The sequence below is a fragment of the Anopheles funestus genome, chromosome 2RL (genome assembly GCF_943734845.2).
Source record: "Anopheles funestus chromosome 2RL, idAnoFuneDA-416_04, whole genome shotgun sequence".
Classification (NCBI taxonomy): domain Eukaryota; kingdom Metazoa; phylum Arthropoda; class Insecta; order Diptera; family Culicidae; genus Anopheles; species Anopheles funestus.
The window spans coordinates 96,996,246-97,008,708 of NC_064598.1; the positions used below are offsets into that span (position 1 = coordinate 96,996,246).

The 12,463-nt window shown below is 41.3% G+C and overlaps 1 long non-coding RNA gene across 1 annotated transcript; it reads right to left on the minus strand.

The window, feature by feature from the left end:
• Nucleotides 1-7,149: 7,149 nt before the first annotated feature.
• LOC125763635 (uncharacterized) lies at nt 7,150-12,463 on the minus strand. Its single transcript, XR_007418369.1, has 3 exons — nt 11,749-12,463; nt 9,570-10,660; nt 7,150-9,380 (listed from the first exon to the last, which is right to left on the minus strand). It is a non-coding gene; the product is annotated as an uncharacterized LOC125763635 (long non-coding RNA).

The following is a 12,463-nucleotide window of genomic DNA, read 5'->3' on the forward strand; positions in this document are numbered from 1 at the left end:
TCGCGCCAACCGGCGGTTGCAGGACGGTGGGTCGAGCGGGATGTACGACTTCCTGGATGCGATCTGTGATCGGGTCGAGTGCGCAGACCCTGCGGGGCCATCTTCTCGCTGTGCAGTGCACACGTTCACACTGCATAAATTGCAATCAGTGCAGTTCGGATAATTAAAGCGTTTAGATATCATGCGGCGTGTCCGATGTGATTAATCAAATTCTTTTGCCATTTTTGTGCGCTTGAATGTGGGTCGTCGAACGTTGGACGAGTGGCACGACGAGTGAAGGAACGGTGGGGAGTAATTCCTTTATCTTGCATAAAACAGAACTCTACCGAAAGACGCTCGAAGACGGGTCGTAGGGAATGGAAATAATTGCCAAAAACTTTGCCAAGACAGTGGCGTTCCTAAGGCATTGCCCACCTCCACAATGGCATCTTGTTTTGATGCTTTAGAAAAACGAGCAAATCTCTTTGATTGTGACAATTCCTCACTGTTCTGTCGATGCTGTTTTTGCTCGTCACGAGCGAACGATATTCTATAGGATATGTTTCCCATCCGATGCTCGTCCCTTCGCCGGGCATAAAACAACGATGAGATTATTTATAATACCTCTTGTTCTCGCACAGGAGTGTCCCTTCAACCGAGCCGTTTCATCAGATGCTTTCATCGCCATCGCTCTCATCACTAATTCCGGAATCGGATGGAACGGTGCCAGAAAGGTTGCTTGTTGGGCTTGGGTTTTCTAATTAATTGTATCCTTTTTCCGAAGCGGGACACCCCCTCCCCTCCTTTTCCCTTGTGATCCCCTGAACAACCGATCACCGAAGAAATATGAGGGAAACACATCCCAAAAACACATTCATCCTTCGGCACGGCAAACGATTACACAAAAGAAGCGAAAGAACTGAAAGAAACAAAACAAACATCAAATAAAAGAAAATTCATGCATGCGAAAAACTTCCGTCTCTGCAGCACTTCGAGAGGGTAAGGTTTTTGGGATGGTCGTGTTGTAGGTTATGCCTGCATCGTGCCGTGGGAGTTCCTCGCCCTAGACAAACTTGCACAATTTCAGGCACACGCAAGAGGGAAAACACACACACACACACATACAGCGTTGTCCTTTTCATTCCGCTCCTTGCCGACGTCGCTGATCAACAGACAACGCAGCACAAGAGAACGCGCAGCATAAACCCATATTTTCTCCTGTTCAGCCGTTTTTGTGCTGAGAAGAAAACAAACACACATACACACATTAGTCGCTAAAGAACGAAGGGAGGGGGGGAGGGAAGGTTGTGTGGAGGAAGTTTGCCGTCTACAATACATTTTCCTTTGAAGCTCTTGTAGCAGGGTTCTTAGTCCAACGGGGCCACAGGGGTATAGAGCTGTGGGATATATTGTTGCCGTTGCCAGCTCTCTAGCACCAATTCCTATTCCACCGATCCGTACGTAAAGCGGACGGTAAAGCTTTTCGTTCGTTTGTTGCTTATGTACAATAAGCACACAGCTCCTCCAACCTGTGTCTGTGTGCAGGCCGCCGAGGAAAACATACCGTTTTGTGGAATGGAAATCTGCTCCTTGTGTGAGTGAGAAACGGCGAGCAGTAAGCGAGAGGGCATAAAGAAAATCAACAATACACAAAGCTCGCTCCGATTGCACTGCCGAATACCGGGTACGGAGGCACGGGGTATATGTCTCCGGTACATCTTCGGTACCAACAGCATCCCCGGGGATGCCCATGGATACACTTGCCATAGACTCTCGGGCAAGCTCTCGCCTTCGCACGGAACGTTTCCGGTTTTGTTTCCCACTTTCTCTCTCGGGTGAGTTTCTTCCCCAGCTGGCATTCCGATTTGAGGGTGCCACAAAACAAGGTGCATCCAAAGCTGCTAATAAGCCATTGGTGATAGACAGGTTGCATACCGTGTACATCGGAAAAGCGCCTTAAAGTGTGCAATTTACGTAATAGTGCGTTCTAACTGTAACGCCATGTGATGCGCGTTTTAGTAATAGTTTGTCTCATCGCGGGTAAGACCGTCTGTCACCTGGGACTGTGCTGTAGATTCGGGTCGAGAGCTAGAATATCCTTTCCTTCGTCCCGTTATCAACGTTCAACTCCCACTGAAAGGATGCCAAAGGTACGTTGTCATGCTGGCACATGCTCGTTTTTGTCATGGTGATGGCACGAGTTTCACATCCGACAAAGAGAGCTTTTGTGCACAGTGTACTGTAGCAGTAGCAGTAGTAGGGGAAGGAAGCAGTCTCTTACTTCTTTATCCTGCTACTTCCTCTCATTCTCTTCAGCTTTTAGCCATGGAATGAAATAAAAAAATAAAAACAGATTCACTTCGATGTGTGCGATGAGTTTGAAGTTTGAGAGGATAATAATGAGAGAACAAAAACAGCAAGTATAAACGGATGGTTTACTTTGGCTACTAGATCGGAAGGTACTGCTATGCATGTGTGGTTTACCGGTTGCGAGATGGCGAAGAAACGAGAAATAGAGCAACACACATAGTTGAGGGTTGTTTGGAGAATGAGGAACCTGGGTAAGAGATTACGAGTAGAACCGAAACTCGAGAAGTAGAAACGACCCAACAAATGGACGGGCAGTGTGAGGCTACCCCCCCACCGGAATGGGGTAGAACCGGTAGAAAGGAGTTTTCTGGATGTACGAGCATAAGGTATTTGTACAGATGAATTATTTATCAACGATTTTTATTTGTTTTCGGGATGTATTTGTGTTTAGATGCTCGAACTTCTCCCTTTGACGGGTCGGTCGAAGTTCGTCGTGTATGTTTGAGGACCCTTTTCTGAGGTAGAGAAAGATGGGATGGAATGGAGAAGCGTATACACACATACACACATGTGTGTGTGTGTACGTGTGCTTGGCACGAAAGAGTTGGAGCCCAGGGTTAGAGTGGATGGATGGACTAGAACAACTACAGCAGCACAAAACTCCTCCGCTTTTACCGTGCTTTGTAGAATATGAGATTAATAAAGTAGAAAGGATTCCGCCCAACCGGATTCGGGCTGGTCCCGTCTTTCGTGCGATGGTGTATTAGTTTTATGTATTGCTGGAAATGTTTTCTCAAGCACACGAGCGCTCGAACCACCAACAATATTATTGCGAACGGTGAAACACGGCAAGTCCTTTTTTCGCTTCTTTTTTGTGCTGTTGTTGTTGCTGTTGTTGCTTACTTTACCCGACCGAAGAAGGGATTCATTAAGATAATTACTACTCTCGCTGCAACGGAGGAAGAGAGAACATGGCGGACGGGACACAAGAGGGGTTGGCTGGTAGCCCGGAATCCGGACCGGCCACTTAGGTTTCCCAATTTCCGATAATCCTGTGCGCCCAAGCGTACGGAGGTTATCGATGGAATGACGTCTTTGTGAAAGACTTTTATCCGGCATCCCGGACAAAGTGGTTCGGTTGTACTGGCTGTACTATAAATACTACTTCTTGCACCGTGCTGTACCAGAACGCTGCCAGAACAGTGCGTTTAACGAATGCTGGGAGTAGGAGTGATTGTTTCCGGTCATTTCTTGGTTGTTTAATGGTCGAAGCTAAATGGTCCCGCAAGGTCCCAGGAAGCGGTACAAATCTCGGTACGCCTTAGCGCAGTGTACGGATCCGTCCTCCATTTCCTGAGGACACCTTGTGCAGGTGTCGAGCTTGGGTTGTTGTTCTGTTTCTTAGCTAAGCTGCACGAAACTGCAGGTGGATTAATAAATGACCCTGGTGCGATGGTGCCAAGTGTATTGAGCGGCCGCGATAAGGTCGGACCTGCACAACGATTGGCGCACTACCAGGTGCTTCCCTGATGATGGTATAGTTGGGTGTCTATATACCCGGTGTATTCACCATTTGCCCATCAATCATCACAATGGTGCCAACCGAGCATGATGATGAACCCCAACCACCTCTCCAACCAATTCTCCGCACCGCACCCCGTTCGCCGTTCGCGATTGACGTTTTCCTGTCGTTGCCCACCGTTAATGGGGATTGTGTTTCCGATAGCTCGTAAAGTGTGCAAGGACGAGCGGTTTGTTTTATTGCGCCTTGACGGAGTAATTATGACACCAAATAATAATTCAAACGCTCATTATATGCATGTCACGGTGAAACATCGCCGAGGAAAGCCATTGGGGAGGGTAAGAAAAGGACACAGCGACATACGGATGGAGATGGTGGTGTTGATTTCGCGGGGAGGACGAAGGAGTACACATTTGCTATGCAACGATATTATGCTGGGTGGTTCCATAAATCAGAGCAGGCGTCAACGGTGTGTCGCTATGGGAAACGGCGACGGGCCTATATACAGATGAGGCTATGTGTGTGTGTGAGTGTGGTTTGGTTGAAATCAACTAAAGACACACGCTGCTGTTCGATCTGACGATCTGACACGCTCTTACCTTGGAAGTAGTGTATACGATACGGGAAGGTTGGTTTATTGGCACAACAAATTAGAAAATTGATAGTTTTATTTTGAACGATGTGTTGTTTTTCATTCGTGCGAAGAAAAGTGTGATTTCTACTTCTTCTCAGCGCTATGGTACGTTACTAGATGATCATGGCCTACTACTACTACTTACTTACTTTTTCGGTGAGTTGAAGATTACCCATAGTTGAATAAACAAACAGGAACTCTGGTTGAGATTTTAGTCGATACCGGACATGTTACGGAGTCGTGGCACTATCTGTCTAACCTGTGGAGAATATGTAGAGAACGCTTTAAAAATTGGGTATACGATTCGAAACACTACTAAACTATTATAACCTTGAACAAAACGTTTTGAGTAATTTAGTATAATTGTATAAATTGATTTACTTTAATGCGAATTGGTTGAAATAAGCTTCTTTTCACTCATATAATGCTTTAAATAAAAAAATTAATAAAAAAATCTATAAATAAATAATCAAACTAATTTAATATAAAATAATATAAACTTAAACAACACACTGCTTTTAATCGAAACACAATAAACTGGTAAGAGCACATATCTTCCATAACGTTTAATGAACAGATCAACAGCACGAACAGTGTGTAGGGAAATTTCTTGGTGAGCGCCAAACTCTTTCTTCCCAAGACAACACGATCGTAAAACATTGATATTTTACCGAGAGTCATTAAATTGTCTGCACACCGTCCATTTGTCGGGCGTCGGCGACACACAACACACGCAAAGCAAGCGCAACGGAAGTGATAGAAAAATCATTGTCTTCCAGTATAACGTCAGCTTCCGTTCTGGATTTATCGCCGAATGCGCGTAAGCGGACGTCTTTCTTCTCAAGCGGGCACGGAGAAAAATTGGGGAACGCTGCCACGAGTTTGGGAGTGGATGAACAAAACGTAGCAAAAGAAAATGCTTTCCACTCCGGAAGTTGGTTATAGAGAGGTGCTTGCTTGCCTCTTGCCTTTTGCTGACTGGGTTTTGCCCGACGTTGGCAAGCTCATCGGATTTCAAAGCCCATCGTCGTCGTCATCGTCATCGTCGTTGGCAAAGACTGAGCGGAACCTGTTTATTGGTGCGGGTTTATAGTACCCGCATCGGTCCCACCATACACAGTTCGCGGTCGTTCGAAACGAATTATGTTGTTCTTTTGCTTTAGCGGGATGGGGATTTTTCTCCTGCTTTTTTGTTTTTTTTTTTTTTTGGTGTGTACTATTTTCTGTATTCCTTTCTTCTAGCCACTGTTGGGATGTATTTGTTAAGCGTACGTTTTGTGGTGTATTATGGTTGTTTTGTCTGGTAGCACACCATTCGCTTTTCATTCATTCTTTTGTTGTGCGGATGGCGTGTGGCAAACGGGGAAATGGGGCATGTGAGGACACCGCACAGTTGGGCCCATTCACTGTTGGCGGAAAATCTTTCACCGGAATAAAAGAAGCACCGCCAAACAAAAAGCAGAGAATGAGATAAAAAAAACAAGTCCACCTTATGCTTCCAGGATAAGGCTGCCCAACGGTGGCGAAGGGTGGCTTGGTGCTTTCGCATGAATAGTCTGTTTTTCTCAAAAGAAACAAAGCCGACCGGGCCAAAAGAAAAGCGAGTGCCGTCGGGATCGGGATGCCGTCGGGTGAAGAGAAAAGCGGTGAGAGAAAAGAAAAGCAGTTTCATTAGATGGTATCGCACACACACACACACACATACACACACACGCACGGACACCGTCATTGGCGGGACCTTTTCAATGGAAAGCCAACTGGGATGGGGGATGGGTGGATGGATGATTGGACAAGTGAACGATGACTTGATGATGACGGTGATGACGAAATCAACAGCTTCCGAGGCCACAATGGGAGACGATTCGAGTGAGCCCCACCATCGGAGATACAAATGAACCAAACACAACCATGCACAATGTTTCTTTTGTTTACGATGTGAAATATGGAGGCGCACATTAGCAGCATCATGCCTGTCAGCGTGATCGCCAATCATGGCCGTGATTGCGCATCGATGTGGTGTGCACGCTTTTGTGCGATCGCTGATGAGATGTCGCGAGATGTGTTTTTTCTGTTGGAGCTGGTGTTTGTTAGCTCATTTGGTACGATTAATAACATATCAATTAGGAACCGGTCGCTGTTTCGATGTCTTATGCGTGTAAGAATCCGGACAATGTTGGTACTTCGTTGCGGAAAGATAGTTCTAGGCAGGGGTTTCTACTAGAGATGAGAATAACAACTCCTTTAGTGACTCTACACAGAGTGAATGAGTCGTTATTAGGAGTCAGCTCGCTTAACGACTCATTTCGGAGTCATAAAAAAAATCCGGCATAAATCTCCTAAGGCCTTAACTTTCTTTTCACGAAATTTAACAGGGTATGGAACTTGTTTCCTCGAATAACTTCCGGCACGGACCCCTGAGAGCATGGCCGTCCAAGAAGAAAATGTAGCCATTGATGCCATCTATCGATCACAGGTTAAAGATTGACGATCCGTTGGATACCGACCGAGTTATAGGCAAAACTTGGTGCAAAAATGAGCCTTAGTAAATTTTCATTTTTTTGAATTTTTTGATTTTTTTATTATTTTTCACTCAATTTTTTATTTAAAGCATTACTTGAGTGAAAAGAAACACATTGCAAGCAATTGGCGTTAAAATAAATCAATTTCATTTTTTTTTTGGAAATTTTCCCAAAAAAATCGTAAGGGGTAAGCCTTATGAAATTTTCGAGTTGAACATTTTTTAAAATTTTTTTTCTGATTTTTTATTATTTTTTTAATTTAAAGCATTATTTGAGTGAAAAGAAACACATTGCAACAAATTTGCATGAAAATATATCACATTTATAAATTTTGCTAAATTGCTCAAAAATGAGGAAAATTTTACATTTTCTCAAACAGGGTATGGAACTTGGTTCCTCGAATAACTTCCGGCACAGACATCTGAGAGCATGGCTGTCCAAGAAGAAAATATAGCCATTGGTGCCATCTATCGACCACAGGTTAAAGATTGGCGATCCGTTGGATACCGACCGAGTTATAGGCAAAACTTGGTGCAAAAATGAGGAAAATTTTACGTTTTCTAAACAGGGTATGGAACTTGTTTCCTCGAATAACTTCCGGCACGGACACCTGAGAGCATGGCTGTCCAAGAAGAAAATGTAGCCATTGATGCCATCTATCGACCACAGGTTAAAGATTGGCGATCCGTTGGATACCGACCGAGTTATAGGCAAAACTTGGTGCAAAAATGAGCCTTAGTAAATTTTCATTTTTTTGAATTTTTTGATTTTTTTAATATTTTTCACTCATTTTTTTATTTAAATCATTACTTGAGTGAAAAGAAACACATTGCAACCAATTGGCATTAAAATAAATCAATTTCATTTTTTTTTTGCAAAATTTCCCAAAAAAATCGTAAGGGGTAAGCCTTAAGAAATTTTCGAGTTGAAAATTTTTTAGAATTTTTTTTCTGATTTTTTATTATTTTTTTAATTTAAAGCATTATTTGAGTGAAAAGAAACACATTGCAACAAATTTGCATGAAAATATATCACATTTATAAATTTTGCTAAATTGCTCAAAAATGAGGAAAATTTTACATTTTCTCAAACAGGGTATGGAACTTGGTTCCTCGAATAACTTCCGGCACAGACATCTGAGAGCATGGCTGTCCAAGAAGAAAATATAGCCATTGGTGCCATCTATCGACCACAGGTTAAAGATTGGCGATCCGTTGGATACCGACCGAGTTATAGGCAAAACTTGGTGCAAAAATGAGGAAAATTTTACGTTTTCTCAACAGGGTATGGAACTTGTTTCCTCGAATAACTTCCGGCACGGACACCTGAGAGCATGGCCGTTCAAGAAGAAAATGTAGCCATTGATGCCATCTATCGACCACAGGTTAAAGATTGGCGATCCGTTGGATACCGACCGAGTTATAGGCAAAACTTGGTGCAAAAATGAGCCTTAGTAAATTTTCATTTTTTTGAATTTTTTGATTTTTTTAATATTTTTCACTCATTTTTTTATTTAAATCATTACTTGAGTGAAAAGAAACACATTGCAAGCAATTGGCGTTAAAATAAATCAATTTCATTTTTTTTGCAAAATTTCCCAAAAAAATCGTAAGGGGTAAGCCTTAAGAAATTTTCGAGTTGAAAATTTTTTAGAATTTTTTTTCTGATTTTTTATTATTTTTTTAATTTAAAGCATTATTTGAGTGAAAAGAAACACATTGCAACAAATTTGCATGAAAATATATCACATTTATAAATTTTGCTAAATTGCTCAAAAATGAGGAAAATTTTACGTTTTCTCAAACAGGGTATGGAACTTGGTTCCTCGAATAACTTCCGGCACAGACATCTGAGAGCATGGCTGTCCAAGAAGAAAATATAGCCATTGGTGCCATCTATCGACCACAGGTTAAAGATTGGCGATCCGTTGGATACCGACCGAGTTATAGGCAAAACTTGGTGCAAAAATGAGGAAAATTTTACGTTTTTTCAACATGGTATGGAACTTGTTTCCTCGAATAACTTCCGGCACGGACACCTGAGAGCATGGCTGTCCAAGAAGAAAATGTAGCCATTGGTGCCATCTATCGATCACAGGTTAAAGATTGGCGATCCGTTGGATACCGACCGAGTTATAGGCAAAACTTGGTGCAAAAATGAGGAAAATTTTACGTTTTCTCAACAGGGTATGGAACTTGTTTCCTCGAATAACTTCCGGCACGGACACCTGAGAGCATGGCCGTTCAAGAAGAAAATGTAGCCATTGATGCCATCTATCGATCACAGGTTAAAGATTGGCGATCCGTTGGATACCGACCGAGTTATAGGCAAAACTTGGTGCAAAAATGAGGAAAATTTTACGTTTTCTCAACAGGGTATGGAACTTGTTTCCTCGAATAACTTCCGGCACGGACACCTGAGAGCATGGCTGTCCAAGAAGAAAATGTAGCCATTGGTGCCATCTATCGATCACAGGTTAAAGATTGGCGATCCGTTGGATACCGACCGAGTTATAGGCAAAACTTGGTGCAAAAATGAGGAAAATTTTACGTTTTCTCAACAGGGTATGGAATTTGTTTCCTCGAATAACCTCCGGCACGGACACCTGAGAGCATGGCCGTTCAAGAAGAAAATGTAGCCATTGGTCCCATCTATCGTCCACAGGTTAAAGATTGGCGATCCGTTGGATACCGACCGAGTTATAGGCAAAACTTGGTGCAAAAATGAGCCTTAGTAAAATTTCATTTTTTTGAATTTTTTGATTTTTTTAATATTTTTCACTCATTTTTTTATTTAAATCATTACTTGAGTGAAAAGAAACACATTGCAAGCAATTGGCGTTAAAATAAATCAATTTCATTTTTTTTGCAAAATTTCCCAAAAAAATCGTAAGGGGTAAGCCTTAAGAAATTTTCGAGTTGAAAATTTTTTAAAATTTTTTTTCTGATTTTTTATTATTGTTTTAATTTAAAGCATTATTTGAGTGAAAAGAAACACATTGCAACAAATTTGCATGAAAATATATCACATTTATAAATTTTGCTAAATTGCTCAAAAATGAGGAAAATTTTACGTTTTCTCAAACAGGGTATGGAACTTGGTTCCTCGAATAACTTCCGGCACAGACATCTGAGAGCATGGCTGTCCAAGAAGAAAATATAGCCATTGGTGCCATCTATCGACCACAGGTTAAAGATTGGCGATCCGTTGGATACCGACCGAGTTATAGGCAAAACTTGGTGCAAAAATGAGGAAAATTTTACGTTTTTTCAACATGGTATGGAACTTGTTTCCTCGAATAACTTCCGGCACGGACACCTGAGAGCATGGCTGTCCAAGAAGAAAATGTAGCCATTGGTGCCATCTATCGATCACAGGTTAAAGATTGGCGATCCGTTGGATACCGACCGAGTTATAGGCAAAACTTGGTGCAAAAATGAGGAAAATTTTACGTTTTCTCAACAGGGTATGGAACTTGTTTCCTCGAATAACTTCCGGCACGGACACCTGAGAGCATGGCCGTTCAAGAAGAAAATGTAGCCATTGATGCCATCTATCGATCACAGGTTAAAGATTGGCGATCCGTTGGATACCGACCGAGTTATAGGCAAAACTTGGTGCAAAAATGAGGAAAATTTTACGTTTTCTCAACAGGGTATGGAACTTGTTTCCTCGAATAACTTCCGGCACGGACACCTGAGAGCATGGCTGTCCAAGAAGAAAATGTAGCCATTGGTGCCATCTATCGATCACAGCTTAAAGATTGGCGATCCGTTGGATACCGACCGAGTTATAGGCAAAACTTGGTGCAAAAATGAGGAAAATTTTACGTTTTCTCAACAGGGTATGGAATTTGTTTCCTCGAATAACCTCCGGCACGGACACCTGAGAGCATGGCCGTTCAAGAAGAAAATGTAGCCATTGGTCCCATCTATCGTCCACAGGTTAAAGATTGGCGATCCGTTGGATACCGACCGAGTTATAGGCAAAACTTGGTGCAAAAATGAGCCTTAGTAAAATTTCATTTTTTTGAATTTTTTGATTTTTTTAATATTTTTTACTCATTTTTTTATTTAAATCATTACTTGAGTGTAAAGAAACACATTGCAACCAATTGGCATTAAAATAAATCAATTTCATTTTTTTTGCAAAATTTCCCAAAAAAATCGTAAGGGGTAAGCCTTAAGAAATTTTCGAGTTGAAAATTTTTTAAAATTTTTTTTCTGATTTTTTGTTATTTTTTTAATTTAAAGCATTATTTGAGTGAAAAGAAACACATTGCAACAAATTTGCATGAAAATATATCACATTTATAAATTTTGCTAAATTGCTCAAAAATGACGTTTTTACGTTTTCTCAAACAGGGTATGGAACTTGGTTCCTCGAATAACTTCCGGCACAGACATCTGAGAGCATGGCTGTCCAAGAAGAAAATATAGCCATTGGTGCCATCTATCGACCACAGGTTAAAGATTGGCGATCCGTTGAATACCGACCGAGTTATAGGCAAAACTTGGTGCAAAAATGAGGAAAATTTTACGTTTTTTCAACATGGTATGGAACTTGTTTCCTCGAATAACTTCCGGCACGGACACCTGAGAGCATGGCTGTCCAAGAAGAAAATGTAGCCATTGGTGCCATCTATCGATCACAGGTTAAAGATTGGCGATCCGTTGGATACCGACCGAGTTATAGGCAAAACTTGGTGCAAAAATGAGGAAAATTTTACGTTTTCTCAACAGGGTATGGAACTTGTTTCCTCGAATAACCTCCTGCACGGACACCTGAGAGCATGGCCGTTCAAGAAGAAAATGTAGCCATTGATGCCATCTATCGATCACAGGTTAAAGATTGGCGATCCGTTGGATACCGACCGAGTTATAGGCAAAACTTGGTGCAAAAATGAGCCTTAGTAAATTTTCATTTTTTTGAAATTTTTGATTTTTTTAATATTTTTTACTCATTTTTTTATTTAAATCATTACTTGAGTGAAAAGAAACACATTGCAACCAATTGGCATTAAAATAAATCAATTTCATTTTTTTTTGCAAAATTTCCCAAAAAATCGTAAGGGGTAAGCCTTAAGAAATTTTCGAGTTGAAAATTTTTTAAAATTTTTTTTCTGATTTTTTATTATTTTTTTAATTTAAAGCATTATTTGAGTGAAAAGAAACACATTGCAACAAATTTGCATGAAAATATATCACATTTATAAATTTTGCTAAATTGCTCAAAAATGAGGAAAATTTTACAATTTCTCAAACAGGGTATGGAACTTGGTTCCTCGAATAACTTCCGGCACAGACATCTGAGAGCATGGCTGTCCAAGAAGAAAATATAGCCATTGGTGCCATCTATTGACCACAGGTTAAAGATTGGCGATCCGTTGGATACCGACCGAGTTATAGGCAAAACTTGGTGCAAAAATGAGGAAAATTTTACGTTTTCTCAACAGGGTATGTAACTTGGTTCCTCGAATAACTTCCGGCACGGACACCT